Source organism: Musca domestica, unplaced genomic scaffold (genome assembly GCF_030504385.1).
Source record: "Musca domestica strain aabys unplaced genomic scaffold, Musca_domestica.polishedcontigs.V.1.1 5, whole genome shotgun sequence".
In the NCBI taxonomy this organism is placed as follows: Eukaryota; Metazoa; Arthropoda; class Insecta; order Diptera; family Muscidae; genus Musca; species Musca domestica.
In genome coordinates this window covers 16199976-16206588 of record NW_026712346.1, presented here as the reverse complement: position 1 = coordinate 16206588, position 6613 = coordinate 16199976, and the positions used below count along the sequence as shown (strand labels likewise).

At 38.2% G+C, this 6613-nt stretch overlaps 1 pseudogene; it reads left to right on the top strand.

Annotated features, from left to right (window-relative positions):
- The first annotated feature begins 352 nt into the window (after nucleotides 1-352).
- Nucleotides 353-4037, top strand: LOC131805290 (large subunit ribosomal RNA; annotated as a pseudogene).
- The last annotated feature ends 2576 nt before the right edge of the window (nucleotides 4038-6613 follow it).

Genomic DNA, 6613 nt, shown 5'->3' with positions numbered 1-6613 from the left:
TAAATAAGTTGCTTAAATAATCAAATCATCAAATGATTTGTGTTTTGAGCACATGTTATATTACTGGATTCTGTATATTCCATCATTTGATGAATAATATACATAAAGAATTCATAATATTAATAGTCAAGATAGAATACCTCATTGAAAAAGTCCTAGTATTTTCTCAAATACTTATATATTTTTTCAATCGATTGAGGAAAGTCTAGCATAAAATGATTTTTTTATGAAACTAGAATTGTCTCTTTTGAATTGAAAATGAAAATTTCATATACCGAAAAGAAAGGATTTTTTTCATTTGAAAATGATGGTGTTTCTATTTAATGTATAACTGAATAGTATCTGTTTTATACAACCTCAACTCATATGGGACTACCCCCTGAATTTAAGCATATTAATGAGGGGAGGAAAAGAAACTAACAAGGATTTCCTTAGTAGCGGCGAGCGAAAAGGAAAGAGTTCAGCACTAAGTCACTTTGTCTTTATGGCAAATGTGAGATGCAGTGTATGGAGTGTTCAATTTCTAGTATGAGAAATTAACGATTTAAGTCCTTCTTAAATGAGGCCATTTACCCATAGAGGGTGCCAGGCCCGTATAACGTTAATGATTACTAGAGAACATTTCCAAAGAGTCGTGTTGCTTGATAGTGCAGCACTAAGTGGGTGGTAAACTCCATCTAAAACTAAATATAACCATGAGACCGATAGTAAACAAGTACCGTGAGGGAAAGTTGAAAAGAACTCTGAATAGAGAGTTAAAAAGTACGTGAAACTGCTTAGAGGTTAAGCCCGATGAACCTGAATATCCATTATGGAAAATTCATCGTTACGATTGCTATATGAATAATATAGTGAGAATGGCGTGCATTTTTTCCATATAAGGACATTGTAATCTATTAACATACACAATTTATCATAAGATCGATGGCGAAAGTTTATTCAAATTAGTATGCTTGCGTATTAACATAGAATAAGTGCTGTCGATTGGATAAAGTGTTGATAGATCTATTATATATAGCGCTTGAATACTTGTATTCTATAATGGCACATTAATCTTGATTTTTGTGTTTATTATATGCGCTTATATGATTTACAATGCGAAAGATTCAGGATACCTTCGGGACCCGTCTTGAAACACGGACCAAGGAGTCTAACATATTTGCAAGTTATTGGGAATTTAAACCTAATAGCGAAATTAACATAACTTTTATGGGATTAGTTTTTAGTCTATTTATAGTCTATTAATTCAATCCCGGGGCGTTCTATCAGTTATGCATAATAATATTTATATTATTTATGCCTCTAACCAGAGCGTACCTTGAGCATATATGCTGTGACCCGAAAGATGGTGAACTATACTTGATCAGGTTGAAGTCAGGGGAAACCCTGATGGAAGACCGAAACAGTTCTGACGTGCAAATCGATTGTCAGAATTGAGTATAGGGGCGAAAGACCAATCGAACCATCTAGTAGCTGGTTCCCTCCGAAGTTTCCCTCAGGATAGCTGGTGCATTTAAAAATTATGTAAAATAATCTTATCTGGTAAAGCGAATGATTAGAGGCCTTAGGGTCGAAACGACCTTAACCTATTCTCAAACTTTAAATGGGTAAGAACCACACCTTTCTTGGTATGAAGGTGTGGTTGTGATATAATGTGCCCAGTGGGCCACTTTTGGTAAGCAGAACTGGCGCTGTGGGATGAACCAAACGTAATGTTACGGTGCCCAAATTGACAACTCATGCAGATACCATGAAAGGCGTTGGTTGCTTAAAACAGCAGGACGGTGGACATGGAAGTCGTAATCCGCTAAGGAGTGTGTAACAACTCACCTGCCGAAGCAACTAGCCCTTAAAATGGATGGCGCTTAAGTTGTATACCTATACATTACCGCTAAAGTAAATGGTTTATATTCAATTTCGGTTGGATTTTAAACTTTGAAACTTTAGTGAGTAGGAGGGTACAATGGTGTGCATGGAAGTGTTTGGCGTAAGCCTGCATGGAGCCGCCATTGGCACAGATCTTGGTGGTAGTAGCAAATAATCGAATGAGACCTTGGAGGACTGAAGTGGAGAAGGGTTTCGTGTGAACAGTGGTTGATCACGAGTTAGTCGGTCCTAAGTTCAAGGCGAAAGCTGAAAATTTTCAAGTTATAATTGACAATTGCAAAATTGTGTGATTAAACACTTGAATAATTTTGAACGAAAGGGAATACGGTTCCAATTCCGTAACCTGTTGAGTATCCGTTTGTTATTAAATATGGGCCTTGTGCTCATCCTGGCAACAGGAACGACCATAAAGAAGCCGTCGAGAGGTATCGGAAGAGTTTTCTTTTCTGTTTTATAGTCGTACTACCATGGAAGTCTTTCGAAGAGAGATATGGTAGATGGACTAGAAGAGCATGACATTTACTGTTGTGTCGATATTTTCTCCTCGGACCTTGAAAATTTATGGTGGGGTCACGCAAACTTCTCAACAGGCCGTACCAATATCCGCAGCTGGTCTCCAAGGTGAAGAGTCTCTAGTCGATAGAATAATGTAGGTAAGGGAAGTCGGCAAATTAGATCCGTAACTTCGGGATAAGGATTGGCTCTGAAGATTGAGATAGTCGGGCTTGATTGGGAAGCAATAACATGGTTTACGTACTCGTTCTGGGTAAATAGAGATCTCCGGATCTTGTTCCTCGGATAGTTGCTATGTAACCAATTGTGGAACTTTCTTGCTAAAATTTATTGGGTTGCATCGCAAGGTGTGTACTCTTTAAATTATAACGACTATCAATTAACAATCAATTCAGAACTGGCACGGACTTGGGGAATCCGACTGTCTAATTAAAACAAAGCATTGTGATGGCCCTAGCGGGTGTTGACACAATGTGATTTCTGCCCAGTGCTCTGAATGTCAAAGTGAAGAAATTCAAGTAAGCGCGGGTAAACGGCGGGAGTAACTATGACTCTCTTAAGGTAGCCAAATGCCTCGTCATCTAATTAGTGACGCGCATGAATGGATTAACGAGATTCCTACTGTCCCTATCTACTATCTAGCGAAACCACAGCCAAGGGAACGGGCTTGGAATAATTAGCGGGGAAAGAAGACCCTGTTGAGCTTGACTCTAATCTGGCAGTGTAAGGAGACATAAGAGGTGTAGAATAAGTGGGAGATATGTTTTCGGATGTATCAACGATGAAATACCACTACTCTTATTGTTTCCTTACTTACTTGATTAAGTGGAACGTGTATCATTTCTTAGCCATTATACGGACATATTTATATGTCTTATGGTATTGGGTTTTGATGCAAGCTTCTTGATCAAAGTACTAAGAGTTTGTTATATAATTGTAAACAAATTTCAATGTGATGATGGCATTTCCGTGTTATTGTCAATATTTGAAATTTGGTATAACTCCCATGACTCAGGTATGATCCAATTCAAGGACATTGCCAGGTAGGGAGTTTGAATGGGGCGGTACATCTCTCAAATAATAACGGAGGTGTCCCAAGGCCAGCTCAGTGCGGACAGAAACCACACATAGAGCAAAAGGGCAAATGCTGACTTGATCTCGGTGTTCAGTACACACAGGGACAGCAAAAGCTCGGCCTATCGATCCTTTTGGTTTAAGGAGTTTTTAACAAGAGGTGTCAGAAAAGTTACCACAGGGATAACTGGCTTGTTGCGGCCAAGCGTTCATAGCGACGTCGCTTTTTGATCCTTCGATGCCTGAACGCCTCTAAGGTCGTATCCGAGCTGGACTGCAATGATAAATATGGGGCAATTGCATTGTATGGCTCTTAAACCATTTAAAGTTTATTTCTGATAAACGACAATGGATGTGATGCCAATGTTATTTGTAACATAGCAAATGTAGGAGGATACTATCACCTGCATGCCGCGCTAGTTACTTATAAAAACATTATTTAATACAATGACAATGCCTAGAATCAATTGTAAACGACTTTTTTAACGGGCAAGGTGTTGTAAGTGGTAGAGCAGCTGCCATACAGCGATCCACTGAAACTTATCCTCTGCTTGACGATTCGACTCTTCACTATTAAGTGTTGGTCGAGTATCGTGATTGTCTTGATATAAAATAATGTATAGCAATCGACAAGCAATTGTCGACATAAGTCTATACAAGAGAAAGGCGAACATGTCTTTCTCAAGGATTATTACGTAAATTTCCAGTTCAACAGCAAGCATTGAGGACTTGTCTTCTTTGCTTGCTGTATAACAGCAAGTGATGAGGACTTGTCTTCATTGCTTGCTGTAAAATAGTTTCAACTTGTCGTCTTTGTTAGAGACGCAATATAGAAGTGATGAAGACTTGTCTTCGTTACTTAGAATAATCGTAAATTGCCATATGAACAGCAAGCATTGAGGACTTGTCTTCTTTGCTTGCTGTAGAAGTGATGAAGACTTTTGTCTTCATCACATAGAATAATCGTAAATTGCCATTTGAACAGCAAGCATTGAGGACTTGTCTTCTTTGCTTGCTGTATAACAGCAAGTGATGAGGACTTGTTTTCATTGCTTGCTGTGTTTCAACTTGTCGTCTTTGTTAGGGACGCAATATAGAAGTGATGAAGACTTGTCTTCGTTACTTAGAATAATCGTAAATTGCCATATGAACAGCAAGCATTGAGGACTTGTCTTCTTTGCTTACTGTAGAAGTGATGAAGACTTTTGTCTTCGTCACTTAGAATAATCGTAAATTGCCATTTGAACAGCAAGCATTGAGGATTTGTCTTCTTTGCTTGCTGTATAACAGCAAGTGATGAGGACTTGTCTTCATTGCTTGCTGTGTTTCAACTTGTCGTCTTTGTTAGAGACGCATTATAGAAGCGATGAAGACTTGTCTTCGTTACTTAGAATAATCGTAAATTGCCACATGAACAGCAAGCATTGAGGACTTGTCTTCTTCGCTTGCTGTAAAACAGCAAGTGATGAGGTTTGTCTTCATTGCTTGCTGTAGAAGTGATGAAGACTTTTGTCTTCATCACATAGAATAAACGTAAATTGCCATATGAACAGCAAGCATTGAGGACTTGTCTTCTTTGCTTGCTGTAAAACAGCAAGTGATGAGGTTTGTCTTCATTGCTTGCTGTAGAAGTGATGAAGACTTTTGTCTTCATCACATAGAATAAACGTAAATTGCCATATGAACAGCAAGCATTGAGGACTTGTCTTCTTTGCTTGCTGTATAACAGCAAGTGATGAGGACTTGTCTTCATTGCTTGCTGTAAAATAGTTTCAACTTGTCGTCTTTGTTAGAGACGCAATATAGAAGTGATGAAGACTTGTCTTCGTTACTTAGAATAATCGTAAATTGCCATATGAACAGCAAGCATTGAGGACTTGTCTTCTTTGCTTGCTGTAGAAGTGATGAAGACTTTTGTCTTCATCACATAGAATAATCGTAAATTGCCATTTGAACAGCAAGCATTGAGGACTTGTCTTCTTTGCTTGCTGTATAACAGCAAGTGATGAGGACTTGTTTTCATTGCTTGCTGTGTTTCAACTTGTCGTCTTTGTTAGAGACGCAATATAGAAGTGATGAAGACTTGTCTTCGTTACTTAGAATAATCGTAAATTGCCATATGAACAGCAAGCATTGAGGACTTGTCTTCTTTGCTTACTGTAGAAGTGATGAAGACTTTTGTCTTCGTCACTTAGAATAATCGTAAATTGCCATTTGAACAGCAAGCATTGAGGATTTGTCTTCTTTGCTTGCTGTATAACAGCAAGTGATGAGGACTTGTCTTCATTGCTTGCTGTGTTTCAACTTGTCGTCTTTGTTAGAGACGCATTATAGAAGCGATGAAGACTTGTCTTCGTTACTTAGAACAATCGTAAATTGCCACATGAACAGCAAGCATTGAGGACTTGTCTTCTTCGCTTGCTGTAAAACAGCAAGTGATGAGGTTTGTCTTCATTGCTTGCTGTAGAATAGAATAAACGTAAATTGCCATATGAACAGCAAGCATTGAGGACTTGTCTTCTTTGCTTGCTGTAAAACAGCAAGTGATGAGGTTTGTCTTCATTGCTTGCTGTAGAAGTGATGAAGACTTTTGTCTTCATCACATAGAATAAACGTAAATTGCCATATGAACAGCAAGCATTGAGGTCTTGTCTTCTTTGCTTGCTGTAAAACAGCAAGTGATGAGGTCTTGTCTTCATTGCTTGCTGTAGAAGTGATGAAGACTTTTGTCTTCATCACATAGAATAAACGTTAATTGCCATATGAACAGCAAGCATTGAGGACTTGTCTTCTTTGCTTGATGTATAACAGCAAGTGATGGGGCTTGTCTTCATTGCTTGCTGTAAAATAGTTTCAACTTGTCGTCTTTGTTAGAGACGTATAATATAAAAGCGTTGGTAATGGTTTCAATTTGTCGGCTTTGTTAGAGACGCTGTTGATAATAAGTTAATAACTTATGAATAACACACATAACATGAGAAAAAATGGAGATAAACATAAGAACGTATGTGAGTTCTCGATTATGTGGCGTTGGAATACTACGAATTGTACATTCTTCATGTGCAAGGTTCCAACAATATGTCATGTTTGAGAGGACTAATGCATATGTTCTAATTTATCTTTAGTAGAAAATTTTTGC